The sequence below is a fragment of the Aquarana catesbeiana genome, linkage group LG13, assembly GCF_042186555.1.
Source record: "Aquarana catesbeiana isolate 2022-GZ linkage group LG13, ASM4218655v1, whole genome shotgun sequence".
Taxonomy (NCBI): Eukaryota; Metazoa; Chordata; class Amphibia; order Anura; family Ranidae; genus Aquarana; species Aquarana catesbeiana.
The window spans coordinates 229089466-229101348 of NC_133336.1; the positions used below are offsets into that span (position 1 = coordinate 229089466).

The 11883-nt window shown below is 41.9% G+C and overlaps 1 protein-coding gene across 1 annotated transcript in view; it reads left to right on the forward strand.

Moving 5' to 3' along the window:
• Positions 1-11883, forward strand: part of LOC141116684 (uncharacterized) — a 218410-nt gene that overhangs the window by 154933 nt on the left and 51594 nt on the right. The gene's annotated exons all lie outside the window — the stretch shown is intronic.

Consider the following 11883-nt stretch of genomic DNA (forward strand, 5'->3'; position numbering starts at 1 on the left):
ACCGCCTCAAAGATGCTGCTTGCAGGACCTTTTTTTAACGTCCTGCCAACGCACCGCTCCAGTGTGGAAGCACTCGGTCTTTCACACTGGGGTGACAGGAGAGGCGCTTTGCAGGTGCCTGTAAAGTGCCTCAGTGTGAAAGTAGCCTAAAAGTCAGCAGCTGCAGGATTTGTAGCTGCTGACTTTTAATTTTTTGTGGGGGGCTGGACCTCCTCTTTAAGCTGCATAGGGGTTATTCACTGTCAGGGCGATAAGAATGTGTAACTCTCTTCCACACTGGGTGGTGGCAACGGGGAGTATGGATATTTTTAAAAGACTCTTGGATGTGCATCTTAATGAACACAACATACAGGGATATGGGAAATAATTCTAGACACTGACACACGTACACCTACACAGGTTGAACTGGATGGACTATTGTCTTTATTCAACTTTACTTACCTACTATGAAACTATGTAACTATGAATGCAGCCTAATTGTTAATGATCCCCCAAACGCGGTTAGCGTGCCATTATGGGGACCAAAGTGCGATGCACGTTTGCAGAGCGTTCCCAAACACGCAGCAAAGCATGGTTTTTCTGTGCGGGTTATTGCATGTTCGGAAACGAGCAGATGTGAATGAATGGCAGCGCAAGTGAGATGTGCGGTTGCAGTGCGATGACCGTGCAATTGTCAATTTAAGTAGCGCATCAAAAATATTAAAAAATGGTCTGGTCATGAAGGGGGTAAAATCTTCCGGAATGCAAGTGATTTAAGATCAGTCTACCTGAAAGTGATATTTGAGTCATAGATGGAATATGGTGGGACGAGCCAACTCCTGGATACTCCAACAATGAGAAATGAAATCCATCAATTTATCATTGTCATCCTTTCCTCTTCCAGAGCTCTTCTCTCCTCCAGAAATAAAAGTGACCCCGTCCAGGGTAATAGAAGGAGATAACATAACGATGAGATGTGACACCAGACTGGATCCGCTCAGAGGCGGCACAGAGCTGCACTTTGCCTTCTACAGAGATGGACGGACTGTGCGGGGATACAATGTATCTGATACATACAGAGTGCAGTCATCTCAGCTGGAGGATTCTGGGAAATATACCTGTGAAGTGAAGACGACATCTGACACTGTGAGGAAGATGAGTGATGGGTTCCTTATCCAGATGTATGGTGAGCAAATATCATTGGACAATCACACATTACCTTCATACAGTCGTATACAGTATATTACCAAAAGTATTGGGACACCTGCCTTTACACACATGACATTTAATGGCATCCCAGTCTTAGTCCATAGGGTTCAATATTGAGTTGGCCCACCCTTTGCAGCTATAACAGCTTCATCTCTTCTGGGAAGGCTGTCCACAAGGTTTAGGAGTGTGTCTATGAAAATGTTTGACCATTCTTCCAGAAGCACATTTGTGAGGTCAGGCAAAAGCAGCTTTCTTTATGCCATTCTATAGCTGTCCTGTAAAACAGACCAGGGAGATCAGATTGTACACATCAAGTGATGTCACCCACGAGGGACTCGCCCTCCCAGCAGAAAAAGAGCTTAGCTTGGCTTAGTGATTAACACACACGATGCTTCAAAGGAGAGGGGGGTATATGGGGCAATTAGTGTTAGGTATATACTGATGTAGTATTTAAACTCTTGGAGGGGATGATAAGGGACTATATACAAGATTTTAGTAATGAGAACGGTCTCATTAGCAGTAATCAGCATGGATTCATGAAGAATCGTTCTTGCCAAACCAATCTACTAACCTTCTATGAAGAGGTGAGCTGCCATTAGATAAAGGAAGGCCCGTAGACGTGGTGTATCTGGATTTTGCAAAAGCATTTGACACAGTTCCCCATAAATGTTTACTGTACAAAATAAGGTCCGTGGCATGGACCATAGGATGAGTACATGGATTGAAAACTGGCTACAAGGGCGAGTTCAGAGGGTGGTGATAAATGGGGAGTACTCGGAATGGTCAGGGGTGGGTATAGGGGTTCCCCAGGGTTCTGTGCTGGGACCAATCCTATTTAATTTGTTCATAAACGACCTGGAGGATGGGATAAACAGTCCAATCTCTGTATTTGTGGCCGATACTAAGCTGAGCAGGGCAATAACTTCTCCGCAGGATGTGGAAACCTTGGAAAAAGATCTGAACAAATTAATGGGGTGGGCGACTACATGGCAGATGAGGTTCAATGTAGAAAAATGTAAAATAATGCATTTGGGTGGCAAAAATATGAATGCAATCTCTACACTGGGGGGAGAACCTCTGGGGGAATCTAGGATGGAAAAGGACCTGAGGGTCCTAGTAGATGATAGGCTCAGCAATGGCATGCAATGCCAAGCTGCTGCTAACAAAGCAAACAGAATATTGGCATGCATTAAAAATGGAATCAACTCCAGAGATAAAACGATAATTCTCCCGCTCTACAAGACTCTGGTCCGGCCGCACCTAGAGTATGCTGTCCAGTTCTGGGCACCAGTCCTCAGGAAGGACGTACTGGAAATGGAGCGAGTACAAAGAAGGGCAACAAAGCTAATAAAGGGTCTGGAGCATCTTAGTTATGAGGAAAGGTTGCGAGCACTGAACTTATTCTCTCTGGAGAATAGACGCTTGAGAGGGGATATGATTTCAATATACAAATACCATAGTACCATAGTGACCCCACAATAGGGATAAAACTTTTTCGCAGAAGAGAGTTTAACAAGACTCGTGGCCACTCATTAAAATTAGAAGAAAAGAGGTTTAACCTTTTTTTTTTTTGATTTAAATAATCTTTATTCAGTTCATCACAATATACAAAATTGTAAAATACCAAGTTTTTAAATATACCACATATACCGTATTTATCGGCGTATAACACACACTTTTTTCGCCTTAAAATCAAGGGAAAATCGCGGGTGCGTGTTATACGTCGATCCCCTGCGATCCTGAGCTTCAAAATCGCCGACCGCGTTTTGAAAATGGCGCTGCCGGCGCCGAAATACACAGATCCGGTCCTCGGCTCTTCTCGGCCTCTTTCGGCTTCACTCGAGCGCCGCCCGAACCTAGCCGAGTGTACTCGGCTAGGTTCGGATAGCTCCGCTCACAGTCACGCCCATCCCGGGCGGGACTACGAGTGGAGCCGAAAGGGAATGAGAGCCGCCGAGAAGAGCCGAGGACCGGCTCTGTGTAATTCGGCGCCGGCGGCGCCATTTTCAAATCGCGGTCGGCGATTTTGAAGCTCAGGATCGCAGGGGATCACAGGATTGCAGGGGAGCGGTGCCATTTTCAAACTGCGAGCTGCAAGGCTGCACTGGGATAAGGCTGCAATGGACACTGGGGAAGGCTGCACTGACAAGGCTGCACTGACGTGGCTGCACTGGGGCAAGACTGCACTGAGAAGGCTGCAATGATGGGCATTTAAATGTAAGTTTTTTTCCCTTAAACTTCCCTCCTAAAAGATTTTTTTCCTTAAAATTCCCTCCTAAACTTGGGGTGCGTGTTATACGCCGGTGCGTGTTATACGCCGATAAATACGGTATATAAAAAAAGAAAAACATGTATAGCAGAAAGGACGAAGCATGGGAAAGAAACAAGGAACAAAAACCCTTTTCCTCTATCCATTTTTCCTTTTAACCTCACCCCCTCCTAACCTATACCCTCCCCCCTACCTCCTCCAAGCTCCTTACATCTCCATCCTATGTTAGCTTCTATGACCGTAAGGCCACTTCCCTTATCATCTCCTTACATTAGGTATCCCATTTCTTCTAACCAAGGACTCCAAAGTCTTTTAAATTCCCTCAAGTTCCTTCTCCTTGTATATACTACTTTTTACTTCCACATTGTTTCAGATACAGTTTTAATCCACTCATCCTTTGTGGGGGGGGGGGTCCTTGCCTGCCATCTCTGCGCTAGGGATGAGCCGAACACCCCCCTGTTCGGTTCGCACCAGAACATGCGAACAGGAAAAAAGTTCGTTCAAACACGCGAACACCGTTAAAGTCTATGGGACACGAACATGAATAATCAAAAGTGCTAATTTTAAAGGCTTATATGCAAGTTATTGTCATAAAAAGTGTTTGGGGACCCGGGTCCTGCCCCAGGGGACATGGATCAATGCAGAAAAAAGTTTTAAAAACGGCCGTTTTTTCAGGAGCAGTGATTTTAATAATGCTTAAAGTCAAACAATAAAAGTGTAATATCCCTTTAAATTTCGTAGCTGGGGCGTGTCTATAGTATGCCTGTAAAGGGGCGCATGTTTCCCGTGTTTAGAACAGTCTGACAGCAAAATGATATTTCGAAGGAAAAAACACATTTAAAACTACCCGCGGCTATTGCATTGCCGACAATACACATAGAAGTTGATTGGTAAAACGGCATGGGAATTCCCCACAGGGCAACCTCGAACCAAAATTTTAAAAAAAAATGACGTGGGAGTCCCCCTAAATTCCATACCAGGCCCTTCAGGTCTGGTATGGATATTAAGGGGAACCCCGGCCAAAATTTAAAAAAAAAAATGACGTGGGGTTCCCCCTAAATTCCATACCAGACCCTTCAGGTCTCAGATGGTAAAGCTGCCCATTCCTCTTGGCAAAAAGCCTCCAGTTCCTGTAAATTCTTGGCCTGTCTTGCATGAACTGCAGGTTTTGAGATCTCCCCAGAGTGGCTCAATGATATTGAGGTCAGGAGACTAAGATGGCCACTCCAGAACCTTCACTTTATTCTGCTGTAGCCAATGGCAGGTCGACTTGGTCTTGTGTTTTGGATAATTGTCATGTTGGAATGTCCAAGTACGTAGCATGCGCAGCTTCCTGGCTGATGAATGCAAATGTTCCTCCAGTATTTTTGCCCTTAATTTTGACCAAATTTTCTGCACCTTTGTAGCTCACACATCCCCAAAACTTCAGCGATCCACCTCCGTGTTTCACGGAGGTGGATCGTTGTACCTTTCATCATAGGCCTTGTTGACTCCTCTCCAAATGTAGCGTTTATAGTTGTGGCCAAAAAGCTCAATTTTGGTGTCATCCCTCCAAATGACTTTGTGCCAGAAGGTTTGAGGCTTGTCTCTGTGCTGTTTGGCGTATTGTAAGCGGGATACTTTGTGGCATTTGTGTAGTAATGGCTTTCTTCTGGCGACTCGACCATGCAGCCCATCTATCTTCAAGTATAGAAAAAAAGAAGAATGAGATATAAAGTGATACTGCACCAAAAATTTGTAAACTAATAAAGCAAAAAAATGTGAAAAATTTGGCGCAAACCATATAAGCATTTTGGTCTGGCTGATATTCACATGCTTATATGGTTGTATGCTTATATTACATTTTTTTCATCTATCTTCAAGTGCCTCCTTATTGTACATCTTGAAACAGCCACACCACATGTTTTCAGAGAGTCCTGTATTTCACCCGAAGTTATTTGTGGGTTTTTATTTGCATCCCGAACAATTTTCCTGGAAGTTGTGGGTGAAATTTTACTTGGTCTAACCGACCACTGTTTGGTTTCAACAGAAACCCTCATTTTCCACTTCTTGATTAGAGTTTGAACACTGCTAATTGGCATTCTCAGTTCCTTGGATATCTCTTTATATCACTTTCCTGTTTTTACAGTTCAACTACCTTTTCCCGTAGACCCTTTGACAATTCTTTTGCGTTCCCTCAGAATCCAGAAACATCAGTATAACACTGGATGAAAGGTGCAAGGGTCTGTCAGGAGTCCAGAAACTCATTGACCTTTTATACATACACACTAATTACAAGCATACAGATCACAGGTGAGGATGGTTAGCTTTCATAGCCATTCAAGCCCCTTTGTGTCAACTTGAGTTCATGTTATCAGGCCAAAATCACCAGGGTATGTAAACTTTTGATCAGGGTCATTTGAGTGTATTCTGTTGCCATTGTGATTTAAAAAGAGTAAACACATTTGATTGATAATAAATGGCTTCAGCTGAACACTAACCATGAGTGAAAGAAATGTTTTTGTGTTATCATTCATATTCTCTGAAAAATGGACAAGAAATCATAAATTCTGCCAGGGTATGTAAACTTATAAGCACAACTGTATTTATTACAGTGAAAGTCAATTGGCAACTTACACAAACAAAAAAAATCTCCTTCATGAATAATTTAGGGCCTTTGATGGTAATCTTCAGCATAGCAGAACACCTTGGTACAAGTGAACATGCCAGGTAGGCTGGTCGGGAACATGGTACATAAGAAATGGCGCTTTTTTATCACCATGATCAGCAGCTGGCTCTGGCATGTGGAGGGTGGTCCTACTTATGAGACTACAGATGAGACTCCATGCTTCACATGCCAGAGCCAGCTGCTGACCGTGATGCTAAAAAAGTGCAGTTTCTTATGTACCATGTTAGCCCACCTGGCATGTTCGCTTGTACCACGGTGTCCTGCTATGCTGAAGATTACCACCAGAGGCCACAACGTATTGATTAGCGAGTTCTTTTAACTGTTTGTATAAGTTGCTAATTGTGTTTCACTCCAATAAATATGTTTTATATTACACTTAGATCGCGTCCTCTCCTCTCTCTATCAGTGTTTCAAACTAGACAGTGTAAGGAAATCCTGTATGCTTTGCAAGCAAGGGCAGAACTCTCACCTGTCATAGTGAATAAGGTGAATTTGTGTTTGCTTTGATATCCAATCATGTGCAGGAATTAGTGATTTAGCTGAGACTGTTTATTCGCACTGACATCGGGACCTCTACTACTACTGATGGCCACAGTCTGGCCCCCCTTAAATCTGAAAAACAGTAAACTGGCCATTTGTTTAGAAAGTTTGGAGACCCCTGATCTAATGTATGTTTCCAGCTCCTAGAGGGTGAAATTATTTAGCCACAAAAACAGGTCCAGAATAGTTGAAAGGAGCCATTTCACCAAAACTGGATAAAAAGTAAATCTGTAGAGGAGGAAGGTCCATCTTCGGGTGTCCATGTCACTGACTGGGTGACATAGACACTTCCTATTGGGTTCTCTCAGGATCCAGAAGACTTCAGTGGTGGGATGATGAGATGACCATTTGGCGTGGGCTCAGACTGCAGATCTGGATCCACCAGGAAGTGGCCTTGGTGAAGACCATGTGAATGGCAGCGTTGGGTGAGTATGAAAAACCTTCATAAGGCATTTGTTTTTTTAAAAATAAGAGCTGAATGGTTGATAATGGGTAGAAGGAAGATGTGGGGGTTCTTTCTTAAAGATTATAAGTAAGCACAACTTCACCTTATTCACTAAACTAAGTAAACATTAACTTTCAAATTGAACATTGACTCTGCAAGGTCAACAGCCTCTTCTCCTTTATCAACGTCAAAATGTGAAGATCATTTCTCTACAGCATTTATGTTTTATTTTGACTATGTGTCATCTAATTATTTCCTCAGATTACACGGTGCAGAATATAATACGACTGTTGATCTCAGGATTTGTATTAGCTGCCTCTCTATGCTTCATCTACTTCCACAACAAGTGGTAGAGAACAGGAAGAACTTCCAAGAAGCTGCCGACATCGGTTAAATTTAATATGAAGATGAAAAAATTGTCTTGGTTGAATGAAAGAACAATTTTTATATTTTCTGTTTTTTATAATATGCTACAGATATTCTATAACCATAATACGGTAAATAGGCAGAGAGATCTCTATGGAGCTCACACAGCTCAAAATTTCCTGAGTTTTGGTGAATACAGAAGTGGTCACTCCAATCTTTCACCATCAGGAGAGTTTATGAAGTAGGAAATACAGAGACGCTCTGATGTAGAAATGAAGATGGCATCACAGATATTTTCAGGCTTTGCCGCTTATGATCTTGTATTAGAGACTTTGTATGTTTTTGAAAAATATCTATACTGGTAATGTCCTCATTGTATGCATTGACAGTACAATATAATGAGTTGGGCACGCCATATATAAGAATGTTCTTAGATTGCCCATGGATAATAAAGAGGTCGGGGCTCAGTGTCTTTTTTTCTTCACTGGGTTCTCCACGGTCAACGTTCATATAACCATTTATATGGATCAGTTATTGGGATCTTATTGGGATCTTCCATGAAAACTCAGACAATGTTATGTATACAGTGGAGCATGATGGGAAAGGGAGGAGCTTTCAGACAGACATTGAATTATATAGACCCCAGCCAATGGTGTCTGAGAAGGAGGGACATTCTGAATACTGCGAAAGGATAGAAGGGTAATGGGGAGATTTACTAAAACTGGAGAATCTGGTGCAGCTGTGCATAGGAATCAATCAGCTTCCAACTTCAGCTTTTTCAGGTAAGCTTTGACCATATAACCTGGAAGCTGATTGGGTTCTATCTGGAGCTGCACCAGATTTTGCACTCTCCAGTTGTAGTAAGTCTCCCCCAATATATTGCAGTCTTAGTCTTGACATGTGGTGACTGCATTAGACTTGGTTCACACCTAAACCGGCCGCGAATCAGACAGGAACGCTGTGCGTCCCCATTCCCAGTTTCAGGGATGAATCTTTGCCTGAATTCAGACCTGAAACAGAGCCAAAGACGCACAGCGTTTCTGTGCAATGCGCTCCACAGCCGTAGAGAGCCAATCACATTCTCCCGCTATGCGAATTGGATGGGGGGAAACCTGCATTCAATTCGCATACTGTAGGTGTTAACCCAGCCTTAGTTTACCTTTTTATTTTTTTTCCCTTTTTTTTTTTATTTTCACCTGGTGGTCCTACCAATAACATACTTCCTGTACTAGGGTGACAACAATCACTCACTCACTGGTATTTATAGGAGGAGCGGCATTGTCACCCCAGGACGCTCTTTTGATTTGGACTAAAACAATGTCTTCCCTTCTTCATCTTCAGTAAATGGGAGGGGAGATTTTTTTTTTTACAGAAGATATGAAGATAACATTATTTGTGATTCCAGTACAGTTCACAGGAAGTGACAAGGTCACTGCATTTCTGGCAGGATCAACAGGTATTTTAATTACTTGCTGAAAATGTTCTTAGCCTAAAAAAAAAGACAATGAATGTGGCTACAGCAATTAAAGATTTGTGAACTGCAATATATCTTAATGCAATATATATCCAATATATAGTCCAATATGTTAATATATTATATCATATCCAATATACAGTTGCAATAAAAAGTATGTGAACCCTTTTGGAATTATATGGATTTCTGCACAAATTGGCCATAAAATGTGATCTGATCTTCATCTAAGTCACAACAATAGACAATCACAGTCTGCCTAAACTAATAACACACAAAGAATTAAATCTTACCATGTTTTTATTGAACACACCATGTAAACATTCACAGTGCAGGTGGAAAAAGTATGTGAACCTCTGGATTTAATAACTGGTTGAACCTCCTTTGGCAGCAATAACTTCAACCAAACGTTTCCTGTAGTTGCAGATCAGACGTGCACAACGGTCAGGAGTAATTCTTGACCATTCCTCTTTACAGAACTGTTTCAGTTCAGCAATATTCTTGGGATGTCTGGTGTGAATCGCTTTCTTGAGGTCATGCCACAGCATCCCAATTGGGTTGAGGTCAGGACTTTGACTGAGCCACTCCAGAAGGCGTATTTTCTTCTGTTTAAGCCATTCTGTTTTTGATTTACTTCTATGCTTTGAGTCATTGTCCTGTTGCAACACCCATCTTCTGTTCAGCTTCAGCTGGTGGACAGATGGCCTTAAGTTCTCCTGCAAAATGTCTTTATAAACATGGGAATTAATTTTTCCTTTGATTATAGCAATCCGTCCAGGCCCTGATGCAGCAAAGCAGCCCCAAACCATGATGCTCCCACCACCATACTTCACAGTTGGGATGAGGTTTTGATGTTGGTGTTCTGTGCCTCTTTTTCTCCACACATAGTGTTGTGTGTTTCTTCCAAACAACTCAACTTTGGTTTCATCTGTCCACAGAATATTTTGCCAGTACTGCTGTGGAACATTCAGGTGCTCTTGTGCAAACTGTAAACGTGCAGCAATGTTTTTTTGGACAGCAGTGGCTTCCTCTGTGGTATCCTCCCATGAAATCCATTTTTGTTCAGTGTTTTACTTATCGTAGATTCGCTAACAGGGATGTTAGCATATGCCAGAGACTTTTGTAAGTCTTTAGCTGACACTCTAGGATTCTTCTTCACCTCATTGAGCAGTCTGCGCTGTGCTCTTGCAGTCATCTTTACAGGACACCCACTCCTAGGGAGAGTAGCAGCAGTGCTGAACTTTCTCCATTTATAGACAATTTGTCTTACTGTGGACTGATGAACACCAATTAGCTCTTGGAGATCTCATTAGTCTAGGGGTTCACATACTTTTTCCACCTGCACTGTCAATGTTTACATGGTGTGTTCAATAAAAACATGGTAACATTTAATTCTTTGTGTGTTATTAGTTTAAGAAGACTGTGATTGTCTATTGTTGTGACTTAGATGAAGATCAGATCACATTTTATAACCAATTTGTGCATATCATTCCAAAAGGGTTCACATACTTTTTATTGCAACTGTATAATCCAATATATCTTTTTTGCAATATATATTATGTGTGTTCCTTGGTTTAGTATACTTTAAATTGGTTTTAAATTGTATGTCTGGGCAAAATAAAAATAAAAATAACAGTAATCTCTGCAAAGCCTGCACCCTCCCCCCCTGTGTTTGCTCCTTTAAATACCCTGCAAGCACTAAAAAATACCAGGTGATCGGCCAGAAAAGCTCTCAGTTCTTTGTTTACTGTTATGGGCTGACATTTTTTCTGGCCTGAACTCATACTGTGTTTCTCCGAAAATAAGCCCGGGTCTTATATTAATTTTGGCAACAAAAGACACAGTAGGGCTTATTTTCAGGGTAGGTCTTTGTAATAAGGGCTTAAATCCTGTGTTACATTTATTCATAGGTTCATTCATATATTTACCCTTTCAGATATGTGGTCAGTAAATGCAAGGATTAAAACACACAATACACAAAGAATGTAATAAAAAGAGATTTACTTAGCTTCGATTAAAGATGTATTACAGATGATACAATACAGGATAAATTCAGCATTCAATCCAGGGAACCCCTCAACTTCTGAAATCGTCAGATAGTTCTGGAAGCCGACAGTCTGTTCAAAGTCCAGGCACATTCACATCCATGTCCTGGAAGAAGTTCACTGCAATTCTCTATTGTCTAACCTTTTAAAGGCTTGATAGAAGGTGCGAAAAAAATGGTTTTATCTGGTACTAACAAAAGACTAGCCATACTGGTCGCGAGGCAATGGGACCATCTGTGAGTGACCATCTGTGAGCTCAGAAACATACATTTTACATATATAGAAGTAATCACCTTAAAACTATCATACCCTGTTTCCCCCAAAATAAGACCTAGCCTGATTGTCAGTGATGGCTGCAATATAAGCCCTACCCCCCAAATAAGCCCTAGTTAAATTCCTTGTAGGTCTTATTTTCAGGGTAGGGCTTATTTATGGGAAAACAGGGTAGGACTTATTTGGGGGGTAGGGCTTATATTGCAGCCAATACCGACAATCACGTTAGGTCTTATTTTCGGGGAAACAGGGTAGTTAATAACTCATAATACCAAGTTCTTTGTAAATCAATTATGAATATAGACCCGTACTACAGTCTTACCATGTAATGTGATGTCTTCTCACCCCCTCTTTCGTCAGGAATCCCCAGTGTGAACCGAATTAAAATGCTTGTAAAATCCTATAATCCACTCTGTTACAGTAGTATATAATGTACAATGTGTGTGATTCTTTAATAAAATTGTGCCAAATACCTTCGTTATAGCTTCTGTGACCCGCCGGAGCTCTCTTCCCCGCTCCGTGCCCTGTAGGGGGGGGGGGGGGGGCTGACAGCTGGGAGAAGAGGAGGAGAGCAGCGGGAGGTCAGCTTATATTACAGAAACACTCACATTGTACATT